We start from the raw sequence: 21,221 nt of genomic DNA on the forward strand, positions 1-21,221 counted from the left end.
TGCCAGGGTTAGGGATGTCTCGGATCGGGGCAACAGGAATTTAAGGGGGAGAGTGAACAACCAGAAGTCATGGTGCACACTGGCACCAACGACATAGCTAAAAAAAGGGATGAGGATTTAGAATTTAGAATTTAGAACAGTACAGCACAGAACAGGCCCTTCGGCCCTCGATGTTGTGCCGATCAATGATCACCCTACTCAAACTCACGTATCCACCCTATACCCGTAACCCAACAACTCCCCCTTAACCTTACTTTTTAGGACACTACGGGCAATTTAGCATGGCCAATCCACCTAACCCGCACATCTTTGGACTGTGGGAGGAAACCGGAGCACCCGGAGGAAACCCACGCACACGCGGGGAGGACGTGCAGACTCCGCACAGACAGTGACCCAGCCGGGAACCGAAACTGGGACCCTGGAGCTGTGAAGCATTGATGCTAACCACTATGCTACCGTGCTGCCCCTTTTTTAAAAATAAATTTAGAGTACCCAATTATTTTTTCCAATTAAGGGGCAATTTAGCTTAGCCAATCCACCTACCCTACACATCTTTGGGTTGTGGGGGTGAAACCCACACAGACATGGGGAGAATGTGCAAACTCCACACGGACAGTGACCCAGGGCCGGGATTCAAACCCGGGTCCTCAGCGCCTTAGGCAGCAATGCTAACCACTGCGCCACCATGCTGCCCCCTAAATCTAAAAAGTTTAGATGATCTAAAAAGTGATTTTAGGGACTTAGGTTGGAAGCTAAAGAGCAGGACAAGCAGAGTAGTAATCTCAGGATTGATACCGGTGTCACATTCTAGTGAGGCAAAGAATAGAGAGTGAGTGCAGCGGAACACATGGCTACACGCCTGGTGGAGGAGGGAAAGCTTCAGATATGTAGATCATTGGGATGTCTTCTGGGGATGGCGAGACCTGTACATGAGGGACGGGTTGCACATAAACGGGAAGGACACCAATACCCTGGGCGGGGGGTTTGCGAGAGCTCTTTGGGAGGGTTTAAACTAGTTGGGCAGGGGGATGGGAACCAGAGCTACGGATCAGAGGATAGGATAGCTGTTGAATGGGCAAACATATTATGCAGCGAGTCTGTAAGGAAGGATAGACAGTCGATAGGGCAAAGCTGCACTCAGTGGGATGGGTTAAAGTGTATCTGTTTCAATGCAAGGAGTGACAGGAATAAGGGAGATGAACTTAGAGCATGGATCAGTACTTGGAACAACGATGTTGTGGCCATGAATTTCACAGGGGCAGGAATGTTGTTAGATGTTCCGAGGTTTAGATGTTTTAAGAAGAATAGGGAGGGAGGTAAAAGAGGATGGGGAGTAACACTGTTAATTAGAGAGTGCACCACAGCTGCAGAAAAGGAGGTAGCCGAGGAGGGGTTGCCTACTGAGTCAGTATGGGTGGAGGTCAGCAACAAGAAAGGAGCAATCACTTTATTGGGAGTTTCCTGTAGACCCCCCAATAGCAGCGGAGAGATGTAGGAACAGATTGGACGGCAGACATTGGAACGGTGCAGAAATAACAGAGTTGTTGTCATGGGTGACTTCAACCTCCCTAATATTGACTGAATCCTCCTCAGGGCAAATGGTTCAGATGGAGAAGATTTTGTCAGGTGTGTACAGGAAGGATTCCTGACTCAATATGTAGATAGGCCGACTAGGGGGGAGGCCAAATTAGATTTGGTGCTTGGCAACGAACCAGGCCAGGTGTCAGATGTCTCGGTGGGAGAGCATTTTGGTGGCAGTGACCACAACTTCTTGACCTTCACCATAGTCATGGAGAGGGATAGGAACAGACAGGATGGGAAGGCATTTAACTGGGGGAGGGGAAATTAGAGTGCTATTAGACAGGAGCAGGGGAGCATAAATTGGGAACAGATGTTCTCAGGGAAAGGCACCACAGTAATATTGTTTAAAGAGCACTTGATAGTGCTGGATAGTCTTGTCCCACTAAGACAATGAAGGAATGGTAAGGTGAAGGAGCCTTGGATGACAAGAGAAGTGGGGCTTCTAGTCAAGAGAATGAAGGAAGCTTACATAAGGTTGAGGAAGCAAGGATCTGGCACGGCTCTAGAGGGTTACAAGGTAACCAGGAAGGAACTCCCAAATGGACTTAGGAGAGCTAGAATGGGGCATGAAAAAGCCCTGGCGGGAAGGATTAGGGAAAACCGCAAGGCGCTCTACACTTAGATGAGAAATAAGAGGATGATCAGAGTGAGAGTAGGGCCGATCAGGGATAGTGGAGGGAACTTGTGCCTCGAGTGTGAGGAGATGGGGGAGACCCTAAATGAATATTTTACTTCAGTATTCACCAGAGAGAGGGACCTTGTTGCTCAAGAGAACAGCGTGAGCCAGGTTAATAGGCTCAAACAGGTTGATATTAAGAAGGAGGAAGTGCTGGAAATTTTGAAAAGCATCAGGATAGATAAGTCCCCTGGGCCAGACGGGAGATACCCAAGGTTACTACGGGAAGCAAGGGAGGAGATTGCGGCACCATTGGCGATGATCTTTGCATCCTTACTCTCCACTGGAGTAGTACTGGATGATTGGAGGAAGGCGAATGTTGTTCCCCTGTTCAAGAAAGGGAATAAAGAAATCCCTGGGAATTACAGACCAGTCAGTCTTACGTCTGTGGTGAGAAAAATACTGGAAAGGGTTCTGAGAGATAGCTGGGGCTGCAGACAGTTCTCAACAGGAGACACTGATGGAACCGATCTGAAAGTTACGTCCGGGGTATTACCGGGTGCCAGGATGGCACACCCTGGTGAGGTGACTGGGTGACCAGAGTGGGGCAGGAGCGAAGACACAGCGGGGAAGAAGGGTGGAACCATTTTGTGGCGGGGCCTCTGACGGCTGATGGGCACTGATAAAGTGCAATACACCCTTGCTCAACCATGGTCCCGAGGTAAAAATGCATCAGCGCACCGGCACTGATTCGAATCCCTGAATGGGCTTTATCCTCATGGGTTGTCTACATCTTTTGAATCCATGAGCTGATAAGTTAATTTGTTCACTTTTTCAAATATTTTGATATCCTTCACACAAGAGGAAAACATGTTGTTAGATCCATACAAAATAGACATACTTACCTTGGATTTTATGTCTAAATATTAGAAAGGTTACTGGATCATTTCTTCTCTGCTCACATTTCTGAAGTTATGTTGACCGAGTTTTACAGTCAACATTACCAGGCACAATTTATTAGCCCTAAATAATAAGAAGCAAAGTTCTACAAAGAGTATTTCCTGAGAGGTACTATGCAACTTTAAGAAATCGTAAAAATTATTTAAATTGCATTAAATGAAAATGAATACCCATGGCCTAGTTTTGTCATATATCAAATCATATGCAATACATTTGTCTTTCTGAAAAAAGTTTTTTGTTGTGCAGCGAGAAAATGAATCAGAGACACATGAGGCAAAAAGGATGACAAAATTACTGCACTCCAGATGGAAACAGTTCAATTAATTGGTACCTGATGGTCTGTTTGCTTACGGTTAAATGATATAAATGACGCTATGGAACAGAAGTTAATTCTCACAGCGATTATTTATAGATATGGCACCTCAGTTTCAAATGGCAGAAAGCAAAATACTTCACATATTTCAATACTGTGACAAATGTCAAGCGGCTTGATATTGACAACAAAATATGTTCACAACTTTAATGGAGCACTGTCAAGATGTAACTATGACGAGGCAGCACGGTGGTGCAGTGGGTTAGCCCTGCAACCTCACGGTGCCGAGGTCCCAGGTTCGATCCCGGCTCTGGGACACTGTCCGTGTGGAGTTTGCACAATCTGCCTGTGTTTGCGTGGGTTTCGCCCCCACAACCCAAAGATGTGCAGAGCAGGTGGATTGGCCATGCTAAATTGTCCCTTAATTGGAAAAAATGAATTGGGTACTCTAAATTTATTTTTTTTAAAGATGTAACTATGGGATATTCAACCTTGCTAATTGTAATATTTTACTCACATTGATAAGAGCGAGGATAGCTCGTGTCATGGTCAGCATAGGCATGTCAAATTATAACTTTTAGATATGAGCCGGGATTCTCCAATCCCGCGGCCAAGTTCCGACGCCGGCGTGAAAAGCGGCGCCAGCCACTCTGGCGTCAATGGTCCGCGATAATGAGATAATGTAGGGGGCTGGGTCGGCGCCGGAGTGGTCCCTGCAGCTCCAGCCGGTGCGGAATGGCCTGCGTGATTCCGCGCATGCGCGTGGGTTCCCATCTCCGCGCTGGCCCCCAGGCAATATGACGGCGTGGAGAAACATAGGCCCCCACGGAAACCAGCTCGCCCACCGATCAGCAGGCCTCGATCGCGGGCCAGGGCACCGTGGAGGGGCCCCCCCCACCCCCCGGGGGTCAGATCCCCCCTCACACCCCCTCCAGAACGGCCCCCGCAGACACACTTTCCAGGTCCCGTGTGGGTCGGTGAATCCCGGCCATGATCTTTACTCAGTGTGGAATCATTTGGATTTGACTTTGTTTAAAATTAACAATATGCGCTGCAAAAGATGGCCACTGGGGATAATCTGACCTGGTCTATGAATTCAAAACTGTCACACTGCCTTGTATGGACAAAATGGATGCATTTCAGCTGAAGAACTGTCAACTTCACATTGCCTGAGACCTTCCAAAAGACATTTCTTGACTTGAATAGGTCTTTCTGAAACAAAGATTGTCTCAACCGCCAAAGGTTTCAAACATTTTCCCAAGTGTGTATAATCAACTCAAGACCAACATCCATATTTGGAAAAAGTAATAGTGAAAAGCCACATGGCAGGGCAGCCATGTTGGTATCCTTTTCATCTGTTTTTTCGTCGGGCCGCCACAAAGGTGTGGAGTCCTCCGCACCTTCAGGGGCTATGCCCTCCCTGGAGTGGTTTGCGCACTGCTGGCCGGCGGGGAAGGGGCTTGGCGCCACGCCAACCAGCGCCGAAGGGCCTCCAGTCAGCGCATGCGTGGGTGCGCCACATGTGCTGGCATCATCCCCATGCATGCGCAGAGGGATTCGCTTCCGCACCGGGAATTGGGGAGGACCACAGCCTCCGGTGTGGAAGGATAGAGTGCCCCCACGGCACAGGCCCGCCCGCTGATCGGTGGGCCCCGATCGCGGGCCAGGCCATCGTGGGGGCACCAACCCAGTGCCAGATCCCCCTCCCCAAGAACCCCAGAGTCCGCCTGCGCCACCAGGTCCCGCCGCTAAGGGACCTACTCTAGTTTACGCCGGCGGGACTGGCAAGATCGGGCGGAACTTCGGCCCATCGCGGGCCGTAGAATTCGGGGCGGCCCCGGGGCCCATTGAGTCGCGCCAGTCCCCGCCATTCTCCGAGGCGGACAGCACGACTCATGGCGGGGCAATTTTTGGGGTGGGTGGGAGAATTTGGACGACTGCGGGGGCGGGATTCACGCCGACCCCTGGCGATTCACCGACCCGGCGGGGGGTCGGAGAATCCTGTCTATGTTCTTTCAAAATAAATCTCTTCCGAAATCCTTTCCATGAGAGGAAACAAATCCTAAACTGTAATAGTCCTTCACTCCAAAGTCAAACGTAAATTGATTTTGGTCACTTCCAATAGCTTCCGTAATTAATTTTTGTTATCTTAAATTTTGCATCTTTCACAAGTCAACCATCCCACAAATGAACAATAGGCCTGCCAGCACAATAACAATCCTCATCAATCTGGCCAAAAGGCTAATTGGTGAGGAAACAATCATTACAATCCAATAAGAATGTAAAGAGAAATAAGATGTCACAGATGTGAAACATCCTCAATTGATGAAGCAGTGGGAAGGGCAGTATTGCTTTTGTACTTAGCACAGAGTCACATTGCTGTGTTTATTCAGTACAAAACTGCTAAGTTTGATGAGGCTGAGACAGGGTCTTTACAATCCCATTTAATTTGTTTTTAACCGCATCTTCAACCAGACAAAATACCCGCCAGGCAAATCAGATCAAGTGCATACATACAACATGTGGCATAAAAATATGTGGAAGCCATTTAAGCTATATTTTTAATGACATGTGTGAAAGTCTCCTCCTGCTGCTAACAAATGTTCAAATAGAATCTTTCAGCATTATAAAATATTTAGTAGGTATTATGACTTAGCTTGTGTTATGTAGCTGGATAATCATAAAGCCACGATTCAGGCAACAGGCTGTAATTCCAACTGTTACTTAAAATTACGGGGTGATGAGCCATCAATTGCACGAGAGACGAGTTGCTATACAAAAGTTAGGCTTTAATAAGCTAGAACTTAGCCCTGCGGTTGTCTACAATAAAATGGACGACCGCCGGGCGCTCCGACTATTTATACCTCGGTAAGGAGGCGTGGTTAACTCAGCCTCTCGACCAATCGGAGAGCTGTCACATGACTGGTCTCAACCAATCGGTCGAGAGGCACATGACCGACCAGGGCCAATCGTAAGCCGGTGTTCTGCACCAATGGCAGACAGCTATGCAAATCATATCACCACACGGGATGATGCAGGATGGGAGCTTGGATCACTTTACAATGCAGCTGCTTTTGAAACGAAGGAAGGCAGGAAGGGCCTCTCAGCTTGGCTGGGGCTCGGGCAGCCCCAACCCTTTCACCCCTCTGTCCTCACCGTGGACTGCCTCCAGACATCTGTACTGTCCCTGCACCTGAAGATTGACTGAAAAAAAGTCAGTTGGTGTCAGACCGCAGGCTTTTAATTAATTCAATTGTCAACACGTTGCTGGTGGGCAGGTCGCCATGCAGCGGACCCCATCTGACCTCTGGGGAAAATGGCCGGGAACGGGATGGAGCCGGGGAATCAGCAAGCCGACCGGTTGCACGATTTTGGTGCCTACCTTTGTTGGAGGCCTAAATATATTGCCCTGAATATTGGAAACACGAGCACCAGGAAGCACGAGGACGAGCACTGAGTTGACCATGGCTCTCCCCCTGGTTCTTTTCATCCCTCGAAGATGAGCTTGTTCTTCAATAACGGTTTATGACTTCTATCTCCAGTTTCCTTCATCTTCTGAGCTTTAATCGTGAACAAAGATAAATAGAAGATACATGGAAGATAGGAGCAGGAGGAGGCCTTTTGGCCCTTCGAGCCTACTCCACCATTTATCACAATCATGGCTGATCATCCAACATAGCCATGCAGGCATCTCTCCCAGCTGACTGATCTTCATGTATGAATTTAAACAGTAAGGCCTAGGTAACCGGTGGTAGAAAATAGATAAAGTCTTGCAGATGTATAGCAATTTGCATAGCTACAGCTGATGAAGTACTTTTAGAGCATAGCTATGGTAGTAGTAGGCAATCAGGGATTAAAAGTGGTCGTGAAAAACCATAACTCTTTAATTCTGGCACCCCAGCGCCAAAACAATTGCTCTCATTAGCTTTACCTGCCATTTTCTGCCTCTAAATCATGTTCTCCTCATTAACAAATGGTTCCATCTGAACCATTAACAATCTCTTCGTGAAATCCATTAGTCCCCTCTTACCAGACAGTAAATCTGGGTGATCTAAATGTATTATTCTGAAACATTCATTCCCTCACAGCATTAAATTTACCTTCTTTTTCTCTGAGGCATTTCTTTTTATGTGTGCTACTTGGTAGAAACCCCACAGTAAAACATTTGTGTCAGCGCCTTCTAATCCCATTATCTTCAATTACTGCACTGCACCCAAGTCTCTAAATCATTGTCTCTTTCAGTGCTGCCAGTTTTCTGAACAACTATTGTTTCTTTCAAGACCATCGCTTATTTTACTTTGCCTGATGCATCAACTTCCAGTCCAGTCAAGGTGAGGAGCGCAAGTTGGCCATCACTGGCTTTTGACACACACTTACTGTGGTCAAAAACAGACATTTTCACACCTCACGTCAGACAAGGCAAAGCAACAGGTAAAACGCATTAAGGGCGGTTATTTAAATAATTTAATCGTGGTGAATGCTGAAAGCAAAGCCAGATGGCACGAAAATTGGTGGTGTGGTAAGTAGAGAGGAGGAAAACTTTAGAGCACAGAATGCCACAGACGGGCTGGTCAGATGGGCAGAACAGTGGCAAATGGAATTTAACCTTGGAAAGTGTGAGATGGTGCATTTTGCGGGTTGGTGGGGGGGGGGGGGGGGGATAACAAGGCAAGGGAATAGACATTGAACAGTTGGATGCTAGGAAGTACAGAGGACCAGGAGAACCTTGGGGTGCACATCCATAGATCCCTGAAAGCAGCAGGACATGTAGTTAAGGTGGTTAAGAAGGCATATGGGGGCAGCACGGTGGCACAGTGGTTAGCATTGTTGCCTACGGCGCTGAGGACCCGGGTTCGAATCCCGGCCCTGGGTCACTGTCCGTGTGGAGTTTGCACATTCTCCCCGTGTCTGTGTGGCTTTCGCCCCCACAACCCAAAAGATGTGCAGGATAGGTGGATTGGCCACACTAAATTGCCCCTTAATTAAAAAAAATAATTGGGTACGCTAAATTTTTTTTTTTTTAAAAGAAGGCATATGGGATACTTCACAGCGCCAGGGACCCAGGTTCGATTCCCGGCTTGGGTCACTGTCTATGCGGAGTCTGCACGTTCTCCCGTGTCTGTGTGGGTTTCCTCCGGGTGCTCCGGTTTCCTTCCACAAGTACCGAAAGATGTGCAGGTTAGGTGAATTGGACATTCTGAATTCTCCCTCAGTGTACCCAAACAGGCGCTCGAGTGTGGCGACTAGGGGCTGTTCACAGTAACTTCAGTGTTGATGTAAACCTACTTGGGACACTAATAAATATTAGATCAGATTAGATTACCTGAGGCATAGAATATAAGAAGAGAGGGTATGATGGAGCTGTAAAAAACGCCGGTTAGGCTACAGCTAGAGTACTGTGCGCAATTTTGGTCACAACACTATCGGAAGGATGTGATTGCAGTAGAGAGTGCTGAGGCGATTCCCCAGGTTGATGCCTGGGCTGGAGCATTTCCGCTATGAAGAGAGAGACTGGTTAGGCTGAGGTTGTTCTCCTTAGAGCAGAGAAGGCTGAGGGGAGACCTGATTGAGGTGTACAAAATTATGAGGGGCATAGATAGGGCAGATAAGAAGGAACCTTTACCCTTAGAAGAGGGGCCAATAGCCAGCGGGCATAGATTTAAAGGCAGGGGCAGAAGATTTAGAGGGGATTTGAGGAAACACTTTTTCACCCAGAGATTGGTGGGAATGTGGAACTCACTGGCTGAAAGGCTGGTGGAGGCAGGAAACCTCACAACATTTAAGAAGCATTTAGATGAGCACTTGAAACACCACAGCGCACAGGCCAGGGACCAAGAGCTGGAAAATAATAATTATTATCTTAATTGTCACTAGTAGGCTGACATTAACACTGCACTGAAGTGAGGGCAGCACGGTGCCTTGGTCCCAGGTTCGATCCCGGCTCTGGGTTTTCGTGTGGAGTTTGTACATTCTCCCTGTGTTTGCATGGGTTTCGCCCCCGCAATCGAAAGATGTGCTGGGTAGATAGATTGGCCACACTAAAGTGCCCCTTAATTGGAAAAAATGAATTGGGTATTCTAAATTTATTTTTTAAAAAACACAGCAATGAAGTTGCTGCGAAAAGCCCCTATTCACCACATTCCGGCACCTGTTTGGGTTCAGAGAGGGAGGATTCAAAATGTTCAAATTACCTAACAGCCAATCCTTTGGGACTTGTGGGAGGAAACCGGAGCACCCAGAGGAAAACCACGCAGACACAGGGAGTAGGTGCAGACTCCGCACAGACAGTGACCCAAACCAGGAATTGAACCTGGGACCCTGGCGCTATGAAGCAACAGTGCTACCCCACAGTGCTGCCATGCTGGAGAATAATAGGTGCTTGATGGACAGAGCAGACATGATGGGCCAAAGAGCCCGTTTTTGTCCTGTTAAAAAATTTCAAGGCTCTACTAAAAATGCTTTGTCGAGGTTGGAGTCTGATAAGGTCCCACAAAGTTGTGCAAAGCTTTGCCAACATTTGGCGATGACCATATTTCAACCCTTGATTTTTCCTTTTAACCGAGTGATGTTTTTAATCTCCAGAATCTGCAGGATCACCAATGCCACATGGTCATGTTTTTCATCAGAACGTTTCAAAGCCGTCTGAAGGATTACTGTACCTCCACGAATAAATCAAAAAGCTTCCAGGCGGCAATCATTATCTTTGCATTATTTTTGAACTAATGTTAATTTCTGTAGAGTTGTGGAGTTTTCTCCACAGTCAATAGAGCAAGAGACCAGAAAACATGCAAGCTTGTTACTATACTTCCTGGACAATGAAGAATCGGTCAGTTGTATGAGTCCCATTGTTTTTAATGAATGTGTGCTCCACGTGAGTGTAAAGTAAATAGGTCGTTGCTTTGGAAATGTTAAAAATGCAGTTTGCTCAAGTTATTTGCTAAAAATACAGGTCAGTAATGAACTTTCACAAAGCAGTTTAAGCCTCCATTAAGAATTTAACTAAGGGCCGTTAGTTGCACAATATGCATTAACTTTTCAATTACTGTTTCAGAGTGAAGTTGGCACCTATTGTTCTGCTTCTTTAACCAGTCTCTGATATGCTTTCAGTAATAGCGCACTTACTGGACACTTTACAAGAGATTTAGTTCTGAATATTGCAAATAGTTTAGTGTCGTACCTGAGAGTGCCCCAAAGGTGGGCTGGGCTGGGCTGGGCTGGGCTGGGCTGGGCTGGGGACCCCCCCCCCCCCCCCCCCCCCCCCCCCAACCATGAAGTCCACAGGTAAAGACTGCATGGCAATTGACTGGGAAGTTCAAAATACAGTTACTCTATTACAAGGAATCCGATGCTTCAATTTAAATGAATGAAATGAATTAATTAATGAATGAAAATGAATGAATGAAAATCGCTTATTGTCACGAGTAGGCTTCAATGAAGTTACTGTGAAAAGCCCCTAGTCACCACATTCCGGCGCCTGTTCGGGGAGGCTGGTACGGGAATTGAACCGTGCTGCTGGCCTGCCTCCGTCTGCTTTAAAAGCCAGCTATTTAGCCCAGTGTGCTAAACCAGCCCCTTTGCAGCCTTCAGATGGGTTGGACTGTCTTCCAGGAATAGACATCACAGAAATTTAAAGAATTAAAATTATTTGTAACTCCTGAGTAAACATAGTACTGAACCCACATTCCTCCAACCCTCTGAAGGATCCTCTGACTACCACTGCATGCCTCCTTGACTAACCTACTGACCCCCCTCCCCAGCAACCGACTGGTCCCCCCTTCCTCCACCCAACCCCCCACAGGATCTCGTGACTCCCTAACCTACTGCTATCCCTTCATCCCCCAACTACCCTCTCCACACCTGACTACTCCCTGGGTGTTTCCCTGGTGGTGTTCTTATATCGGGATGAGTGAAAAAGCAATGCTGCGGATACCCTTGTATGTCCCAGGGTACAATTGTTCACATCTGCCAGCTTCTCTGGCATGAACTGTGACTGCAAGGACTCTTGAATAGTAAAGCGGAGATCCTGGCCATCATTGAGTAAATGTCTGTCCAAGGGTGCCTTTTAGATCTGGCGTCTGGACCTACGACCCATTAAGGTAATAGCGCGGCGGACAACTTTCGGCCACAATATTCACCAAGCTCCTTGTGGAAGCATAAGTAATGAGCTGACCAGCAGAAGATCGCACTTGCTCAGGAACAGGAATCACGTTGACTTCCCCGGTCACCACTGGACTTGTATCCAGAATGGAACATTCCGCCTGTGGTGTTAATTTCATCTTTCCCAATGTTGCTTTCATTCCAGTGTCAGCTCCCAGTGATTTCCAGTGTTCGGTGATGTCGTCTTCAGGCAGATTAAGCAGCTACTCACATTGATGAATTCTTTGCCAGCCATCCAGGAAGTAAAAACCCTGGATTATCCTTCATTTTAAAATCATCTTACACACAGCAAAATAAAGACTGAGGCATACACATGGGATGAAGGTAGAAGACAAAATATCATCAACAAGGTTTTAAAAATAAATTATTTTAAAAATCCTTCGTTTTTTTGCAATGAATGTTGAGAAATTTGACATTCCGCAGAGGGCAAGATAATATGTAGGGTGCTCTTTCCCAGGGCAGACTTGATGGGCCAAATGGACTACTTTTGCACTGTAAATTCTACGATTGTATGATTCTATGTTCAAAAGTAACTGTGACTTAATGTGTGATTAAAAACGCAGTTACACCTCATTCAACAAAGCATAACTTTTTAAAGGGTTTTAACAGCAAGGCTAACAAAAGAAAGTTTCAATTCATGTCAATTCAGTGATTTCTATGGACTTTCATTTGCAGAGGTTTCAACAACACACCGTATGGAAAAGCAGGACAGCTCTGAGGGAAACTTTTGGGTTTCCCAGAAGTTCCCAGAAGTTAACTTCACAGTTGTAATAGAAATATATAAAATAGGAGCAAGAGTGGGTCTTTTAGACCCTCAAGGCTTCTCTGCCATTCAACAGGATTATGGTTGATCCTCTATCTCAATGCCATAATCCCGCACTCTCTTCATACTCCTTGAGACCTTTAGAGTCTTGAAGTCTAGCTATTTCCTTCTGAAAAAGATTCAGTGACTTGGTCTCCACAGCCTCTTGTGGTAGAGATTTCCCTCTGAATGAAGAAATTTCTACTCATCTCTGACTTAAATGAGAGCAAAGGTTGTCCGTTCCACTGTCATTGCCAAGGGGACACATGGAAAACTATCAAAGACAGCAGGCACAGTAAAACATTGCATGGCTAGTACCAGTACTGAGAGAATATACTTGTCAGAATAGTCTAGACTGCTGAGGCTCGTTTTCTCTGGAGAAGAGAAGGCAGATCTGATTTTTTTTAAAAATTCAGTTACGTGATGTGGGCGTAGCTGGTTAGGCCAGCATTTATTGCCCATCCCTAGTTTCCCTTCAGAAGGTGGTGACGAGTTGCCTTCTTAAACCGCTGCAGTCCTTGAGATGGTAGGTACACCCACTGTATTGTTTGGGAGGGAGTTCCAGGATTTTGACCCAGTGACAGTGAAGAAACAACAAGTCTGGGTGGTGAGTAACTTGGAGGTGGAGATGGACATCTTTAAGATAATGAAAGGATTTAATAGAATAGACATCAAGGAAGTATTCCACGAAAGATTATAAATGAAAGATAATCATGAATGAATCCTTTGTGGAATTCTGTAGCAACTCAAGAGTGACAAGAATGTGCAAAGTGCTGCTCACAAGCTAATTGAGGCAAATAGTATTAATGCATTTGGGGCAGCACGGTGGCACTGTGGTTAGCACTGCTACCTCACAGTGCCAGGGACCTGGCTTCTATTCCGACCCGGGTGACTGTCAGTGTGGAGTTTGCACATTTTCCCAGTGTCTACTTGGGTTTCCTCCGGATGGCCAGGTTTCCTCCCACTGTCCAAAGATGTGCTGGTTAGGTGAATGAGCTATGCTAACTTGCATCTTAGGGGTTGCAGGAATAGGACAAGGGATTGGGCCTACGTAGGGTGCTCTTTCGAAGGATCAGTACAGACCCGATGGGCCGATTGGCCTCCTTCTGCGCTGTACTAATTCTATGATTCTATGATTTGAAAAAGAGGGAGAAGGGAACAGAGGGATTTGTTGTGGTGATCTTTGAGGGGTTTTCAGAATGGAAGGCATAGTGATCATAAAGACACACAAAGCTTGTTTGAAGAACTAAACTAATTTTATTAACACTACTAAATTTGAGTTCGACACTTATTCTAAATTGCAAACATACATGTAAGAATTAAACTACACTCACAAACACGATCTCTATCTACTGACCATAATTACTATATCTTAACTAGCTCTGCAATACACTATTAATCTTGTCTTCTTCAGCTCCAACCTAATCTCCCCCTCGCCAAGCCCAAGAACCAGTACAATTTATTTTGATTTTGATTTGATTTGATTTATTATTGTCACATGTATTAGTATACAGTGAAAAGTATTGTTTCTTGCATGCTGTACAAACAATGCATACCGTACATAAGGAAGGAGAGACTGCAGAATATAGTGTTACAGTTATAGCAAGGTGTAGAGAAAAGATCACCTTAATACGAAGTAGATCCATTCAAAATCCATTCTGATGGCAGTCATGGAAGAAGCTGTTCTTATAGTACCGTCCTTAGCTTCCTCTAGTGGCTAGGCTTAACATAACATTAACTCTTTACATACTGTACATTTGTATAATGTCATATTTGTTTTAGTTGTTCATGGGATAAGGGCATTGCTGGTGAGGCCAGCATTAATTGTGCATCCTTAATTGTCCTTGAACTGAGTGTATTGCAAAGCCATTTTAGAGGGCAGTTAAGAGTCAACCACATTGCTGTGGTTCGGGTCACATGGACTATCAGACCAGGTAAGGATGGAAGATTTCAATCTGGGCATTAATAATTCAGCTGGGTTTCTACAAACTTCTACTTTGGCTTCATACAACCCCTAATTCCAGATCTTTATTGAATTCAAATTCCACCATCTGCTGTTGTGGGATTTGAACCAAGGTACCCAAAGCAGGGTCTGGGTTATGAGTCCGGTGACAAAACCACTGTTCCATTGCCTCCAATGATGTAAAAGTTTAATGTAATGAGATAGGAGGAGGCTCCTGTGTTAGCATAAGCAAGAGAATAGACTAGTTGGGAAAAATGGCCTGTTGTGTGTTCTATACTGGACGAGCCTTAATATAATTTCCATTGCTCATACTGCGTGGAAACACGTGGATTTACGTTTGAGAAAGTACAAAGGTTAATCGCCACTTGCCAGTCAATTACACTGAAGGATATTATGTTGACAAAAAGCATTCACCACATTAGTGGGAGTGATCATTGGTTTAAAAACTAAACGATTAACTCCAAAAAGTAGGAATTCAAAGCAAACAAAGAGCTCATATACCTGAAAATGTTTATTTAAAATTAGGTAAAAAAAAAGTACTTCAATTCAACTGCTGGAAAACTGAAAGTACTCAAATAATTCAGTTGAGGGGGGAGGTAAATCTGGGAATATTTCCAACAATATCTACTCGATGGAGTAAATTAACAAAAATATCTCAAATATTTACTGAATTCTTTCACAAAGCCAAAAGGATATTTTAGTTTTGTAAATGAACAATTAAGCAGATGCACAGTTCAGGGACTTCTTTTGGAGCACGTCTTGTTCGTAATATTTTTATTGTCAATAGCAATAGAGACTTTCGGATGCATTACAGGCCATTTTTCCCTGCCACTTACAAAGAACAGGAGAGAATATACAACACAGCAACATGCTATTCAGCCTCAGCAATCCACGCCAACATTCATGCTCCACTCAAACCTCCTCCCTTCATTCCTCATCCAACACTAATTGCATATCCCTCTATTCCCATCTCCATCATGTTTCTCAAGCTTCCCCTTTAAAGCATCTGTACGCGAAATCTCAACTACTCTGTATGGTAACGAGTTCTAAATTCTCACTGCTCTCTGCATGTAGGGTGGTACGGTAGCATAGTGGTTGGCACTGTTGCTTCACAGCGCCAGTGTCCCAGGTTTGATTCCTACTTGGGTCACTGTCTGTGCGGTGTCTGCATGTCCTCCCCGTGTCTGCATGGGTTTCCTCTGGGTGCTCCAGTTTCCTCCCAGTTCCGAAAGACGTGCTTGTTAGGTGAATTGACATTCTGAATTCTCCCTCTGTGTACCCGAACAGGCGTCGGAGTGTTGTGACTAGGGGCTTTTCACAGTAACTTCATTGCAGTGTTAATGTAAGCCTACTTGTGACAACAATAAAGATTATTATTAAAATTGTTTCTTCTGAATTTCCGATTTGAATACTTCCCAACTATTTTATGTCGATGACCTCCACTTTTGTTCTTCTCCACAAATGGAAACATTCTCTCTCTTTCAGCGCTATATCAAGGCCTTTCATAGTTTCATAGTTTTCAAAGACCCCTATCAGGATCCCCATTAGTCTTCTCCTATTAAATGAAAAGGGAAGTGGCCTGTTCATCCTTTTAGTTATTTTTTATTGGGATGTGGACATTACTTGCTGGGCCAGCATTTGGTGACCATTCCTAACTGACCTTGAAATGAGCGGCTTGCTCGGCCATTTCGTTGGGTAGGTCAGAATCAAGCACGTTAAACTCTGGGTCTGGAGTCACATGTTGGCCAAGGATGACAGGTTTCTGAACCAGATGAGCTTTTGCAACCATCGACAATAATTTCATGACCACCATTACAGAGATCGTTTCAATTGCACATTTTATTAATTTAGTTCAAATTCCACCAATGGCTGTGGTGGGATTTGACCCATGTCCACATAGCATTAGCCTGGATCTTTGAATCACCAGTCTAGTGATATTACCCCTACACCACCATCTTCCTTTATGGTCAGCATAACTTCTTAGGTCTGATACTTTCCTTGTAAATGTTTCCTGTATCACCTCCTGTGTCTTTACATCCTTTTTACAAGATGTTAACCAGAAGTGTATGCAGTCCTCCGAGTGTGGTCTAGCCAAAGCTTGTTAAAAGTTTTTAATTCCAGCCCTTCAGAAATAAACAATAATGTTTGATTTGCTTTTGTTCTGACCTTATTGACCTGTGTTGCAATTTCTAGTGATTTAGTTATTTGTACTGCAGGTCCCTTTCCTCCTCTACCCCTTTTATGTTATTTCTATTCGCTACAATGTAGTGCGTGTTTTTCAGTGACTGAAAAAAATAACAAAGCAGTGCCAAAATCAATCAGAAAGTAGGCCTGAAAATAATGGATGAACTCCAAAGGAGCAGCTGAAATCTTTCTCCACTACTCAACACATTAAGTTGCCACTCATGTCAGTGGTAATTTAATCGATTGAGTTATTAGCTGTTGGAGATTGTTTCCAACACTTGGGCCAGATCCTCAGACATTAATCAAGCATCAAAGATTTGAAGCTCTTCGCTGCCAGAACAGCTACCCCAATCTTACCGCTAACAGTTTGGTGTCCTCACTATAAACCAAATGGGCTTGTCCCGCGACGAGGTTGTTAAATCCTGCGAGAGGACTCTTTCGAGATTTCGGACAATCGGGATGCCTCGTGAGGTCTAATGATCTGGATCTCGCCCTCACTGGGCAGGATCAAAATTTGCATATTGAAGTGAGCAGTTAGGCTCACTTAAAAATGTCTTCACCAGATTCTCCCAAGGCCCGGGATCGAATGCCTGCACCTGGGAGAACTCACCTGGGAGACGTTTAACACAGACATGGACCAGGCATAAAGGTACCTGTGGGGGAGGCTCCCTGGGTGGTTGGGCTCTGGGTAAGATTTACCTTGGCACTCACGCTGCCTGTCGGGCACTCTGGCAGTGTATCCCTGGTACTGCCAGGGTGCCCAGGTGGCACTGCCAAGGGGCCTTGGGTGTCAGGTTTACACTGCCAAGGGTTGGGCACTGGGGTGGGGGTCCGGAGGCCATGGTAGAGAGTCCGAGGGGATCCTGAGGTTAGGGAGATCGAGGTGGCATTTAAAAATGGTGCCCGGATCTCTTCCTGCACTGACGAGCATGAGGTGAGTGTAACCTAGGTGGAGTGTTCCTCACCAAGGGCAAAAGAAAACAGAGCCCTGTTTGATGGTGGGGATGTTCTCAGAACTGGAGGAGCCTAGAAACAACCCACTAAACACACCCAAAACAGGACTCTGTCATTTCATACCTTCCCGGCTAAGGCCTCTTACAAAACGCTGCAGACACTGGGGAAAAGGCAGCTAAATGCGCAATCTATGGGACTTTGTTCCCAGTTGGTAGAATCGAGCCCGAAGACACATGGAACAAAAACTAGGTCGCAGATCAGTTATGTTCCTGGATTCCATTTGGGATTATTCCTTTCTGGACTGGACTGGAGTAGGATTTCTCGATCAAAACTTAAAAAAGAGCTTCAATAGTTCAATTTAATCCGGAAGCAGTGGAAATAAAAAATGTGCGCATCCAGTACTTCTTTCACGCTACTTTAAACCGCACCACTTTGCTAAGCAATGTTCTAGTTTCACTCTGAGAAGTCAACATTTTAGATTTTATAAGGGAAGAGATAAGTACTACTTAATTTAATTATCATTGGACAACAGCTATCACATTCAGGCATTCAAGACAGAAATAGAAAGAGCAGACAAATCCAGAAGGTAAAAGAAGTAATTTTGGTTGATCCAAATTAGACCATTTTGGACCTGGATACATTATTTTAGTCATGTCATATATTACTTTTAAATTTTAGAGCCAGTCGTAGGTATAGCTAATGGCAGTCAGATTGATATATACCTTGACATATGCTTTTATATTTGCAGTGGCATCGATCAGCTTTCCATTATAGTTTCATGGCTGCGCGTGTCATCAATTTTGTCCTATGCAATGGTGAGAGACCAGAATGCAAAGAGTGACTTGCTGGTACATGCTCAGTTTCTTCAATTCAGTTCAACTGTAGTTTGGGGAAGGGCAGCACCTGATCAATTTCTTTTGAACCAGCAGCCTCCTAGCAATATGTTTGGGCCTGACAATCTGATGAAGGCTATTAAATCCTCTTACCTGGGTGATACTAGTTGCACAGGAGTTCTTAGCCCAAGCTGTAAAAATAGGCTTGAGATCATTGCAATAGTGTGACAGAAATGAGCTAACAATACTTGGAACATTTTACAATTCTCAAAACATGTTGTGGCTTGCAAAAAACCTGCAATTTCTACGCCTGTTTTCTCAATTGATTTGATTTATTCTCACATGTACCGAAGTATAGTGAAAAGTATTTTTCTGCGCCCAAGGGAACGTACACAGTACGTACATAGTAGACAAAAGAATAATCGACAGATTACATTGACAAATGGTACATCGACAAACAGTGATTGGTTACAGTGCGGAGCAAGGGGCCAAAGAAAGCAAGTACATGAGTAAGAGCAGCATAGGGCGTCGTGAATAGTGTTCTTACAGGGAACAGATCAGTCCAAAGGGGTTTCGTTGAGGAGTCTTGTAGCTGTGGAGAAGAAGCTGTTCCTATGTCTGGATGTAATAATAATAATAATCACTTATTGTCACAAGTTGGCTTCAATTAAGTTACTGTGAAAAGCCCTTAGTCACCACATTCCGGCGCCTGTTCGGGGAGGCTGGTACGGGGTGTTCGGGTCTTCAGACTTCTGTACCTTCCGCCTGATGGAAGGGTCTGGAAGAAGGCAATGCCTGAGTGGGAAGGGTCTCTGATAATGCTGTCTGCCTTCCTGAGGCAGTGGGAGGTGTATACAGAATCAATGTGGGGTGGCAAGCTTGTGTGTTGCGTTGGGGTGAGTTCACCACACTCTGCAGTTTCTTGCGATCTTGGACCGAGCAGTTGCCATACCAACTGTGATGCAGCTGGATAGGATGCTCTCTATCGCACATCTGTAGACATTTGTGAGAGTCAATGCAGACGTGCCAAATTTATTTTGCTTCGGTAGGTGGTAGAGACGTTGTTGGGCTTTCTTGACTGTTGCATCAATGTGAGTGGACTAGGACAGACTATTGGTGATGGTGACCCCCAGGAACTTAAAGCTATCGAGCATCTCCACTTCAGAGCCATTGATGCAGATGGGAGTGTGTGTCGTGCTACGCTTCCTGAATTCGATGATCAGTTCCTCGGTCTTTCCTGATGTCATCAAATGACATTTGATACAGACCACGACTCAACGCCATCTGCGAGGCAGTTGAAGTCTGCGAAAGGGAAGTCTCTGGGGAGAATCACACCGGTTTTTTGACTGAACTTGACTCTTTACCATTTTTGGGGAAATTTCCACCCATTATCTGATCACAGATATGTCACAACTCACTTTAATGGACACAGGTACAACCCACGCTACAGCATTTCATGATGAACTGAAAAGGAGGCTAAACTATTTCACTTCCTTTTAAGCTCTTCCCTCCTCTAATCCATCATTCATGCTATCACACAGCTGGTGCAAAACCCAACAGTTGCTAAAGTCCAGCCACCTGCATGAAAATTAAAAAACTTTCCTGATGCAGGCACTCAACGTGGGCAGCCATGACATCGGTGGCCATTTTCTTCCCAGTCCGGGCTCCACTTGGTCCCAATCAAGACCATGAATACTCGGCCCCTATTGTCTTTCACATACTTATTTATTCAAGTTTTCCAATGTCAGGTAACCCTTGATGAGATATTTTCGGATAAAACTCAAAAATATTTTGCCTTCTTTCCCATCAGGTAAACTCACTCATTTTCATCAATACAACTTAGCACTTCTTAATAATGTAAGGAATAAACATACTATGCTGTGCAAATTCACTGGATTACCTTGCTAAACGTGAATCAAGTGGTTTAACTCCTCTCTCTCGCATCCCAGCCTTCTCACTGCATTTTGGTGCCCAGTATCTCGTGCAGTAGTATTTTTCCAAAAGCCAAACTGACAACCTTGTTTTCCCTCCACAAAAATCCGTCCGATGTAGAACTGATCAAAAGATGTCAGTGCAGTGCTTTCTAAGATTGATGAGCTTCAAGCTAGAAGTCGGCTGCAATCCTTTTCTTTAAAAAAAAATAACTCTTTGGAACACCAACATGTAAGAAATGAATTCAGAGAAACTACTCCTGGCTAAGATTGGAATCGTGGATTCGCTGTCCTTTGTAAAAAGTGCCCAATTTTTCCTTAACATCCAAATGGACAAAACTCCGAATCAGAAAGTTTCCGAACAAGTGTTGGATTCACAAAGTCAGTTTTAGGCAGGGGTGGCAAATCGAAAATCTATCCCTCATTCTTATAAACTGAACAAATATTTAATATTTGATCATACAATGTTAATGTAATGTTTAATATAACGCAGAATCAAAGACTCCAGTAGATCGTTTAACAAGTGCAGTAAATAACAACGGAACCATGGAGTTCTCGATGGACCATGGAACATTAAAGATGTAGTTACAATGCAGCTATTAGCCTCTAGTCAGCAGCTAATCTCAGGCCCAGGAGACAGTCCTGAGTATGTGATTCTGATGCATGTTACAAATTCCACTCCCACACATTAACTTTGAAATATTTTGAGGCAATTGATTGGAACAATCTCATTCTCAATGTAATTAAATAATCCGTGGTTAAATTTAAAAAGTATTCAACTATTTCTCCTGCCCCCGCCTCCACTCCCCCACCCAAACCTGCCTACAATCCTCTTCCAGTTTGACGAGGCAATGGAGCCATATTCCACATGGTATTAATCCCGAGAAATGCAACACTCTTTCTGTTCCTCAGAATTCTCCCATGGCT

At 44.9% G+C, this 21,221-nt stretch overlaps 1 protein-coding gene across 16 annotated transcripts in view; it reads right to left on the reverse strand.

Moving 5' to 3' along the window:
• tenm3 (teneurin transmembrane protein 3) overlaps positions 1–21,221 on the reverse strand; it is a 4,148,867-nt gene that overhangs the window by 3,486,360 nt on the left and 641,286 nt on the right. The window lies entirely within an intron of this gene.

This window comes from Scyliorhinus canicula, chromosome 8 (genome assembly GCF_902713615.1).
Source record: "Scyliorhinus canicula chromosome 8, sScyCan1.1, whole genome shotgun sequence".
NCBI classification, from domain to species: Eukaryota; Metazoa; Chordata; class Chondrichthyes; order Carcharhiniformes; family Scyliorhinidae; genus Scyliorhinus; species Scyliorhinus canicula.